Source organism: Pleurodeles waltl, chromosome 3_1 (assembly GCF_031143425.1).
Source record: "Pleurodeles waltl isolate 20211129_DDA chromosome 3_1, aPleWal1.hap1.20221129, whole genome shotgun sequence".
Taxonomy (NCBI): Eukaryota; Metazoa; Chordata; class Amphibia; order Caudata; family Salamandridae; genus Pleurodeles; species Pleurodeles waltl.
This window is the reverse complement of record NC_090440.1, coordinates 664881957-664893712: the sequence shown is the minus strand read 5'-3', so window position 1 is coordinate 664893712 and position 11756 is coordinate 664881957.

Sequence of the window (11756 nt, the reverse complement as noted above, 5' to 3'; positions counted from 1 at the left end):
GAGACCTAGGGGAATCCAAGATGGGGTGACTTGTGTGGCTCGGACCAGGTTCCGTTACCCAGAATCCTTTGCAAAACTCAAAATTTGACTAAAAAAACACAGGTTCCTCACATTTCTGTGGCAGAAAGTTCTGGAATCTGAGAGGAGCCACGAATTTCCTTCCACCGAGCGTTCCCCCACGTCTCCCGATAAAAATGATACCTCACTTGTGTGGGTAGGCCTAGCGCCCGCGACAGGAAACGCCCCAAAGCGCACCGTAGACACAGCCAAATTTTTTAAGGAAAACAGAGGTGTTTTTTGCAAAGTGCCTACCTGTAGATTTTGGCCTGTAGCTCAGCCGCCACCTAGGGAAACCTACCAAACCTGTGCATTTCTGAAAACTAGAGACCTAGGGGAATCCAAGATGGGGTGACTTGTGTGGCTCAGACCAGGTTCTGTTACCCAGAATCCATTGCAAACCTCAAAATTTGGCTAAAAAAACACATGTTCCTCACATTTCAGTGGCAGAAAGTTCTGGAATCTGAGAGGAGCCACAAATTTCCTTCCACCCAGCGTTCCCCCACGTCTCCCGATAAAAATGATACCTCACTTGTGTAGGTAGGCCTAGCGCCCGCGACAGGAAACGCCCCAAAGCGCAACATGGACACAGCCAAATTTGTGAAGGAAAACAGAGGTGTTTTTTGCAAAGTGCCTACCTGTAGATTTTGGCCTGTAGCTCAGCCGCCACCTAGGGAAACCTACCAAACCTGTGCATTTCTGAAAACTAGAGACCTAGGGGAATCCAAGATGGGGTGACTTGTGTGGCTCGGACCAGGTTCTGTTACTCAGAATCCTTTGCAAACCTCAAAATTTGGCTAAAAAAACACATGTTCCTAACATTTCTGTGGCAGAAAGTTCTGGAATCTGAGAGGAGCCACAAATTTCCTTCCACCCAGCGTTCCCCCACGTCTCCCGATAAAAATGATACCTCACTTGTGTGGGTAGGCCTAGCGCCCGCAACAGGAAACGCCCCGAAGCGCAACGTAGACACAGCCATATTTTTGAATGAAAACAGAGGTGTTTTTTGCAAAGTGCCTACCTGTAGATTTTGGCCTGTAGCTCAGCCGCCACCTAGGGAAACCTACCAAACCTGTGCATTTCTGAAAACTAGAGACCTAGGGGAATCCAAGATGGGGTGACTTGTGTGGCTCGGACCAGGTTCTGTTACCCAGAATCCATTGCAAACCTCAAAATTTGGCTAAAAAAACACATGTTCCTCACATTTCTGTGGCAGAAAGTTCTGGAATCTGAGAGGAGCCACAAATTTCCTTCCACCCAGCGTTCCCCCACGTCTCCCGATAAAAATGATACCTCACTTGTGTGGGTAGGCCTAGCGCCCGCGACAGGAAACGCCCCAAAGCGCAACGTGGACACATCCAAATTTGTGAAGGAAAACAGAGGTGTTTTTTCCAAAGTGCCTACCTGTAGATTTTGGCTTGTAGCTCAGCTGCCACCTAGGGAAACCTACCAAACCTGTGCATTTCTGAAAACTAGAGACCTAGGGGAATCCAAGATGGGGTGACTTGTGTGGCTGGGACCAGGTTCCGTTACCCAGAATCCTTTGCAAACCTCAAAATTTGGCTAAAAAAACACAAGTTCCTCACATTTCTGTGGCAGAAAGTTCTGGAATCTGAGAGGAGCCACAAATTTCCTTCCACCCAGCGTTCCCCCACGTCTCCCGATACAAATGATACCTCACTTGTGTGGGTAGGCCTAGCGCCCGCGACAGGAAACGCCCCAAAGCGCAACGTGGACACATCCAAATTTGTGAAGGAAAACAGAGGTGTTTTTTGCAAAGTGCCTACCTGTAGATTTTGGCTTGTAGCTCAGCCGCCACCTAGGGAAACCTACCAAACCTGTGCATTTCTGAAAACTAGAGACCTAGGGGAATCCAAGATGGGGTGACTTGTGTGGCTGGAACCAGGTTCCGTTACCCAGAATCCTTTGCAAACCTCAAAATTTGGCTAAAAAAACACAAGTTCCTCACATTTCTGTGGCAGAAAGTTCTGGAATCTGAGAGGAGCCACAAATTTCCTTCCACCCAGCGTTCCCCCACGTCTCCCGATAAAAATGATACCTCACTTGTGTGGGTAGGCCTAGCGCCCGCAACAGGAAACGCCCCGAAGCGCAACGTAGACACAGCCATATTTTTGAATGAAAACAGAGGTGTTTTTTGCAAAGTGCCTACCTGTAGATTTTGGCCTGTAGCTCAGCCGCCACCTAGGGAAACCTACCAAACCTGTGCATTTCTGAAAACTAGAGACCTAGGGGAATCCAAGATGGGGTGACTTGTGTGGCTCGGACCAGGTTCTGTTACCCAGAATCCATTGCAAACCTCAAAATTTGGCTAAAAAAACACATGTTCCTCACATTTCTGTGGCAGAAAGTTCTGGAATCTGAGAGGAGCCACAAATTTCCTTCCACCCAGCGTTCCCCCACGTCTCCCGATAAAAATGATACCTCACTTGTGTGGGTAGGCCTAGCGCCCGCGACAGGAAACGCCCCGAAGCGCAACGTAGACACAGCCAAATTTTTGAAGGAAAACAGAATTGTTTTTTGCAAAGTGCCTACCTGTAGATTTTGGCCTCTAGCTAAGCCGCCACCTAGGGAAACCTACCAAACCTGTGCATTTCTGAAAACTAGAGACCTAGGGGAATCCAAGATGGGGTGACTTGTGTGGCTCGGACCAGGTTCTGTTACCCAGAATCCATTGCAAACCTCACAATTTGGCTAAAAAAACACATGTTCCTCACATTTCTGTGGCAGAAAGTTCTGGAATCTGAGAGGAGCCACAAATTTCCTTCCACCCAGCGTTCCCCCACGTCTCCCGATAAAAATGATACCTCACTTGTGTGGGTAGGCCTAGCGCCCGCGACAGGAAACGCCCCGAAGCGCAACGTAGACACAGCCAAATTTTTGAAGGAAAACAGAGGTGTTTTTTCAAAGTGCCTACCTGTAGATTTTGGCCTGTAGCTAAGCCGCCACCTAGGGAAACCTACCAAACCTGTGCATTTCTGAAAACTAGAGACCTAGGGGAATCCAAGATGGGGTGACTTGTGTGGCTCAGACCAGGTTCTGTTACCCAGAATCCATTGCAAACCTCAAAATTTGGCTAAAAAAACACATGTTCCTCACATTTCAGTGGCAGAAAGTTCTGGAATCTGAGAGGAGCCACAAATTTCCTTCCACCCAGCGTTCCACCACGTCTCCCGATAAAAATGATACCTCACTTGTGTAGGTAGGCCTAGCGCCCGCGACAGGAAACGCCCCAAAGCGCAACATGGACACAGCCAAATTTGTGAAGGAAAACAGAGGTGTTTTTTGCAAAGTGCCTACCTGTAGATTTTGGCCTGTAGCTCAGCCGCCACCTAGGGAAACCTACCAAACCTGTGCATTTCTGAAAACTAGAGACCTAGGGGAATCCAAGATGGGGTGACATGTGTGGCTCGGACCAGGTTCTGTTACTCAGAATCCTTTGCAAACCTCAAAATTTGGCTAAAAAAACACATGTTCCTAACATTTCTGTAGCAGAAAGTTCTGGAATCTGAGAGGAGCCACAAATTTCCTTCCACCCAGCGTTCCCCCACGTCTCCCGATAAAAATGATACCTCACTTGTGTGGGTAGGCCTAGCGCCCGCGACAGGAAACGCCCCAAAGCGCAACGTGGACACATCCAAATTTGTGAAGGAAAACAGAGGTGTTTTTTGCAAAGTGCCTACCTGTAGATTTTGGCCTGTAGCTCAGCCGCCACCTAGGGAAACCTACCAAACCTGTGCATTTCTGAAAACTAGAGACCTAGGGGAATCCAAGATGGGGTGACTTGTGTGGCTGGGACCAGGTTCTATTACCCATAATCCTTTGCAAACCTCAAAATTTGGCTTAAAAAACACAAGTTCCTCACATTTCTGTGGCAGAAAGTTCTGGAATCTGAGAGGAGCCACAAATTTCCTTCCACCCAGCGTTCCCCCACGTCTCCCGATAAAAATGATACCTCACTTGTGTGGGTAGGCCTAGCGCCCGCAACAGGAAACGCCCCGAAGCGCAACGTAGACACAGCCATATTTTTGAATGAAAACAGAGGTGTTTTTTGCAAAGTGCCTACCTGTAGATTTTGGCCTGTAGCTCAGCCGCCACCTAGGGAAACCTACCAAACCTGTGCATTTCTGAAAACTAGAGACCTAGGGGAATCCAAGATGGGGTGACTTGTGTGGCTCGGACCAGGTTCTGTTACCCAGAATCCATTGCAAACCTCAAAATTTGGCTAAAAAAACACATGTTCCTCACATTTCTGTGGCAGAAAGTTCTGGAATCTGAGAGGAGCCACAAATTTCCTTCCACCCAGCGTTCCCCCACGTCTCCCGATAAAAATGATACCTCACTTGTGTGGGTAGGCCTAGCGCCCGCGACAGGAAACGCCCCAAAGCACAACATGGACACATCCAAATTTGTGAAGGAAAACAGAGGTGTTTTTTGCAAAGTGCCTACCTGTAGATTTTGGCTTGTAGCTCAGCCGCCACCTAGGGAAACCTACCAAACCTGTGCATTTCTGAAAACTAGAGACCTAGGGGAATCCAAGATGGGGTGACTTGTGTGGCAGGGACCAGGTTCTGTTACCCAGAATCCTTTGCAAACCTCAACATTTGGCTAAAAAAACACAAGTTCCTCACATTTCTGTGGCAGAAAGTTCTGGAATCTGAGAGGAGCCACAAATTTCCTTCCACCCAGCGTTCCCCCACGTCTCCCGATAAAAATGATACCTCACTTGTGTGGGTAGGCCTAGCGCCCGCAACAGGAAACGCCCCGAAGCGCAACGTAGACACAGCCATATTTTTGAATGAAAACAGAGGTGTTTTTTGCAAAGTGCCTACCTGTAGATTTTGGCCTGTAGCTCAGCCGCCACCTAGGGAAACCTACCAAACCTGTGCATTTCTGAAAACTAGAGACCTAGGGGAATCCAAGATGGGGTGACTTGTGTGGCTCGGACCAGGTTCTGTTACCCAGAATCCTTTGCAAAACTCAAAATTTGGCTAAAAAAACACAGGTTCCTCATATTTCTGTGGCAGAAAGTTCTGGAATCTGAGAGGAGCCACGAATTTCCTTCCACCCAGCGTTCCCCCACGTCTCCCGATAAAAATGATACCTCACTTGTGTGGGTAGGCCTAGCGCCCGCGACAGGAAACGCCCCAAAGCGCAACGTAGACACAGCCAAATTTTTTAAGGAAAACAGAGGTGTTTTTTGCAAAGTGCCTACCTGTAGATTTTGGCGTGTAGCTCAGCCGCCACCTAGGGACCCCTACCAAACTTGTGCATTTCTGAAAACTAGAGACCTAGGGGAATCCAAGATGGGGTGACTTGTGTGGCTCGGACCAGGTTCTGTTACCCAGAATCCATTGCAAACCTCAAAATTTGGCTAAAAAAACACATGTTCCTCACATTTCTGTGGCAGAAAGTTCTGGAATCTGAGAGGAGCCACAAATTTCCTTCCACCCAGCGTTCCCTCACGTCTCCCGATAAAAATGATACCTCACTTGTGTGGGTAGGCCTAGCGCCCGCGACAGGAAACGCCCCAAAGCGCAACGTGGACACAGCCAAATTTGTGAAGGAAAACAGAGGTGTTTTTTGCAAAGTGCCTACCTGTAGATTTTGGCTTGTAGCTCAGCCGCCACCTAGGGAAACCTACCAAACCTGTGCATTTCTGAAAACTAGAGACCTAGGGGAATCCAAGATGGGGTGACTTGTGTGGCTGGGACCAGGTTCTGTTACCCAGAATCCTTTGCAAACCTCAACATTTGGCTAAAAAAACACAAGTTCCTCACATTTCTGTGGCAGAAAGTTCTGGAATCTGAGAGGAGCCACAAATTTCCTTCCACCCAGCGTTCCCCCACGTCTCCCGATAAAAATGATACCTAACTTGTGTGGGTAGGCCTAGCGCCCGCGACAGGAAACGCCCCGAAGCGCAACGTAGACAGCCAAATTTTTGAAGGAAAACAGAGGTGTTTTTTGCAAAGTGCCTACCTGTAGATTTTGGCCTCTAGCTAAGCCGCCACCTAGGGAAACCTACCAAACCTGTGCATTTCTGAAAACTAGAGACCTAGGGGAATCCAAGATGGGGTGACTTGTGTGGCTCAGACCAGGTTCTGTTACCCAGAATCCATTGCAAACCTCAAAATTTGGCTAAAAAAACACATGTTCCTCACATTTCTGTGGCAGAAAGTTCTGGAATCTGAGAGGAGCCACAAATTTCCTTCCACTCAGCGTTCCCCCACGTCTCCCGATAAAAATGATACCTCACTTGTGTGGGTAGGCCTAGCGCCCGCGACAGGAAACGCCCCAAAGCGCAACATGGACACAGCCAAATTTGTGAAGGAAAACAGAGGTGTTTTTTGCAAAGCGCCTACCTGTAGATTTTGGCCTGTAGCTCAGCCGCCACCTAGGGAAACCTACCAAACCTGTGCATTTCTGAAAACTAGAGACCTAGGGGAATCCAAGATGGGGTGACTTGTGTGGCTCGGACCAGGTTCTGTTACCCAGAATCCTTTGCAAACCTCAAAATTTGGCTAAATAAACACATGTTCCTAACATTTCTGTGGCAGAAAGTTCTGGAATCTGAGAGGAGCCACAAATTTCCTTCCACCCAGCGTTCCCCCACGTCTCCCGATAAAAATGATACCTCACTTGTGTGGGTAGGCCTAGCGCCCGCGACATGAAACGCCCCAAAGCGCAACGTAGACACAGCCAAATTTTTTAAGGAAAACAGAGGTGTTTTTTGCAAAGTGCCTACCTGTAGATTTTGGCCTGTAGCTCAGCCGCCACCTAGGGAAACCTACCAAACCTGTGCATTTCTGAAAACTAGAGACCTAGGGGAATCCAAGATGGGGTGACTTGTGTGGCTCGGACCAGGTTCTGTTACCCAGAATCCATTGCAAACCTTAAAATTTGGCTGAAAAAACACATGTTCCTCACATTTCTGTGGCAGAAAGTTCTGGAATCTGAGAGGAGCCACAAATTTCCTTCCACCCAGCGTTCCCTCACGTCTCCCGATAAAAATGATACCTCACTTGTGTGGGTAGGCCTAGCGCCCGCGACAGGAAACGCCCCAAAGCGCAACGTGGACACAGCCAAATTTGTGAAGGAAAACAGAGGTGTTTTTTGCAAAGTGCCTACCTGTAGATTTTGGCCTGTAGCTCAGCCGCCACCTAGGGAAACCTACCACACCTGTGCATTTCTGAAAACTAGAGACCTAGGGGAATCCAAGATGGGGTGACTTGTGTGGCTCGGACCAGGTTCTGTTACCCAGAATCCATTGCAAACCTTAAAATTTGGCTGAAAAAACACATGTTCCTCACATTTCTGTGGCAGAAAGTTCTGGAATCTGAGAGGAGCCACAAATTTCCTTCCACCCAGCGTTCCTCCACGTCTCCCGATAAAAATGATACCTCACTTGTGTGGGTAGGTCTAGCGCCCGCGACAGGAAACGCCCCAAAGCGCAACGTAGACACAGCCAAATTTTTGAAGGAAAACAGAGGTGTTTTTTGCAAAGTGCCTACCTGTAGATTTTGGCCTGTAGCTCAGCCGCCACCTAGGGAAACCTACCAAACCTGTGCATTTCTGAAAACTAGAGACCTAGGGGAATCCAAGATGGGGTGACTTGTGTGGCTCGGACCAGGTTCTGTTACCCAGAATCCATTGCAAACCTTAAAATTTGGCTGAAAAAACACATGTTCCTCACATTTCTGTGGCAGAAAGTTCTGGAATCTGAGAGGAGCCACAAATTTCCTTCCACCCAGCGTTCCCTCACGTCTCCCGATAAAAATGATACCTCACTTGTGTGGGTAGGCCTAGCGCCCGCGACAGGAAACGCCCCAAAGCGCAACGTGGACACAGCCAAATTTGTGAAGGAAAACAGAGGTGTTTTTTGCAAAGTGCCTACCTGTAGATTTTGGCCTGTAGCTCAGCCGCCACCTAGGGAAACCTACCACACCTGTGCATTTCTGAAAACTAGAGACCTAGGGGAATCCAAGATGGGGTGACTTGTGTGGCTCGGACCAGGTTCTGTTACCCAGAATCCATTGCAAACCTTAAAATTTGGCTGAAAAAACACATGTTCCTCACATTTCTGTGGCAGAAAGTTCTGGAATCTGAGAGGAGCCACAAATTTCCTTCCACCCAGCATTCCTCCACGTCTCCCGATAAAAATGATACCTCACTTGTGTGGGTAGGTCTAGCGCCCGCGACAGGAAACGCCCCAAAGCGCAACGTAGACACAGCCAAATTTTTGAAGGAAAACAGAGGTGTTTTTTGCAAAGTGCCTACCTGTAGATTTTGGCCTGTAGCTCAGCCGCCACCTAGGGAAACCTACCAAACCTGTGCATTTCTGAAAACTAGAGACCTAGGGGAATCCAAGATGGGGTGACTTGTGTGGCTCGGACCAGGTTCTGTTACCCAGAATCCATTGCAAACCTCAAAATTTGGCTAAAAAAACACATGTTCCTAACATTTCTGTGGCAGAAAGTTCTGGAATCTGAGAGAAGCCACACATTTCCTTCCACCCAGCGTTCCCCCACGTATCCCGATAAAAATGATACCTCACTTGTGTGGGTAGGCCTAGCGCCCGCGACAGGAAACGCCCCAAAGCGCAACGTGGACACAGCCAAATTTGTGAAGGAAAACAGAGGTGTTTTTTGAAAAGTGCCTACCTGTAGATTTTGGCCTGTAATACAGCCGCCACCTAGGGAAACCTACCAAACCTGTGCATTTCTGAAAACTAGAGACCTAGGGGAATCCAAGATGGGGTGACTTGTGTAGCTCGGACCAGGTTCTGTTACCCAGAATCCATTGCAAACCTCAAAATTTGGCCAAAAAAACACATTTTCCACACATTTCGGTGACAGAAAGTTCTGGAATCTGAGTGGAGCCACAAATTTCCTTCCACCCAGCGTTCCCCCAAGTCTACCGATAAAAATGATACCTCACTTGTGTGGGTAGGCCAGGTGCCTGCAACAGAATAAGGCCCAAAACTTGTAGAGATAGAGGGGATAGCACAGCAAGTTTATAAGGACATATTCTTTTATACATCTTTAGACTGACTCTGCTTTGGGGACCCACATAAGTGAGGTGTCATTTTACTTGGGAGACTGAGGGGAACACTGGGGAGTAGGAATTTTGTGCTGGAGTGGTGATCCTACGGAGAAAAGTAAGGAAAATATGCTTTTTTAAGCACATTTTGAGGTTTACAGAGGAGTCTGGGTAAGAAAATGTTGGGGGATCCACGCAAGCCACACCTCCCTGGACTCCTTGGGGTGTCTAGTTTTAAAAAATGTCTGGGTTTGGTAGGTTTCCCTAGATGAAAGCCGCACACAGGACCAAAAATATAGGTGCCCTCTCCCCCCCAAACACAGGGAGTTTGGTAATATATTGTTTTGATGTGCCCACATACGTTCGTGATGTGCCAAACACAAAATTTTTGAAAAGAAACACACTTAGGTTATGTGAAAAAGACCCCTCACCCACCAACCAAGTTGGTGGCATGCTTCATCATCGGGGTCCCACCTGAGGCACCTAGCGTGTCACAGGTGTGCTGCGACGCCTGATTACAGCGGAGCAGGTTTTGTCATTTTTACCACACATACTGGTTGGATTTGGCACGAGGGTGAGTGATGGTTCAGTGGATAAAATTTTACTAAGAAGAGCTTTCACAAAAATGAAATGCACTGTTAGTAACTGAAAGGCAAAAAACTGAACCAATGACTCACTGCTCGTGAGCTGTAAAGCCGCGACAAGGCACCAACCGCTTTACAGTCCATTCACACAACTTTCATACATGACACACACAAGGCCATTCACGCCGCCAGCCACGGGCCCAGCACATTACAACACTCACATCGACAGACAGCGCCACTCAAGGGCCCATCACTTACATACGCCCACATGCCTGATACAACAATCACACCAGCTGATGGGAGTGTGTGGACTGGTGTTTGGCTGGCAGTGTGTTGCAGTAGCCAACAGCAAGTCAATATGTACACTCTCAGCCAAGCCCCACTCCACACACAATGGCATCATTTATTTATTTATTTTTAACAGAGGAACCCCTAACTAAGTAGAAAGAATTACAAAACTACAAACACAAAAGCTCTAACTAAGAACATGACAGAAATGCTAACCATGAAACTAAACACATGAAAATACAAAACAGACATGAGTTTACACTCATGGTTGTTCCCAGAAATTCTTCTGGGTGTGGTAATTCTTAAAACAAGCACCAACACACAGCCCAGGCTTTGAAGGACAATCTGGGCAGTACATTCGAGTCTCCCTCCGGATACCTCTTCGAAAACACACTCTACATTTCTTAGCTGGAAAGTCTTTTTTGGGTGTGGGAGGAATGTGCTCGGCAAAGTGGCGATCTTTCAATCTAGCCACATCCTCCACCACTGCTTCTCTAGGAACTCTGGCCTGTTCCACCACAATAAGGCTCTCTATCACTGACTCCTGAAATTTCACAAATGTCATCTTTGACTCTGGAGACCTATCCCTAAACACAATAAAAACATTGAAAGTTGCTAAGTGGAAGAGGTGAAGTGCTAACTTCTTATACCAAACGTAAGACTTACGAATAGCAGCATAAGGTTCCAACCTCTGGTCAACTCTATCTACACCTCCCATGTGCTTATTATAATCTAAAATGCACACAGGTTTGCGCACTTCAGCAACCTGGCCCCAAACAGTCACAGGGGAAGTACTCTCATCATGGATGGTACTTAGCATGTAGACATCCCTCTTGTCTGAAAATGTCAAAGCTAGCAGCTCCTCATTCCGCAAGGCACAGCACTGTCCTCTCTCAAGTTTTTTACAGACAAGCTCCCTTGGATAGCCTTTCCGGTTAGAACGGATTGTGCCACAAGCAACTGTGTCTACTCTAAACAATTCCTTGAACAATTGCACACCAGTGTAGAAGTTATCTACATACAAATGGTGACCTTTATTGAACAGTCGTCTACCAAGATCCCACACAATTTTCTCAGTAACTCCAAAAGTGGGAGGACAACCAAGGGGGTCAATATTGGAATCCCTACCAGTGTACACACGGAAACTATACACATATCCTGTCCTACTTTCAGACAGCATATACAATTTAATTCCATATCGTGCCCTTTTGCTAGGAATGTACTGCCTAAAAACCAAACGACCCTTGAAGAGGACCAAAGACTCGTCCACACTTAACTCTTTGCCTGGAACATAGACCTCCGAAAACCGATCTACAAAATGATCAAGTACAGGCCTAATCTTAAAAAGACAGTCAGAATCTGGGTGATCTCGTGGCAAGGCTAATGCATTGTCAACAAAATGCAGCATCCTAAGAAGAAGCAAATACCGATTACGACTCATGGTCGCTGGAAATATAGCTGTTGCCATCAAGGGACTAGTAGACCAATAAGAAGCCAGTGACGGCTTCCTTATCAACCCTATCAAAAAAGTCAAACCCAAAAACTTTTTTAACTCCTCCAAATTTGTGGGAATCCACTGGGCAGCTCTAGAGTGTGGCCTAAGTCTAGCAGCGTTGTCCCTCAAATGCTGCTCCGCATACAAATTAGTCTGCTCAACAATCTCTTCCAAAAACATATCATCCATGAATAACTCAAAGAAATTGATAGGCATAAAGTTCTCTGTATTGGCGTTACACCCCGGGAGACCAGTAAAGGCAGGCAACTCTGGCT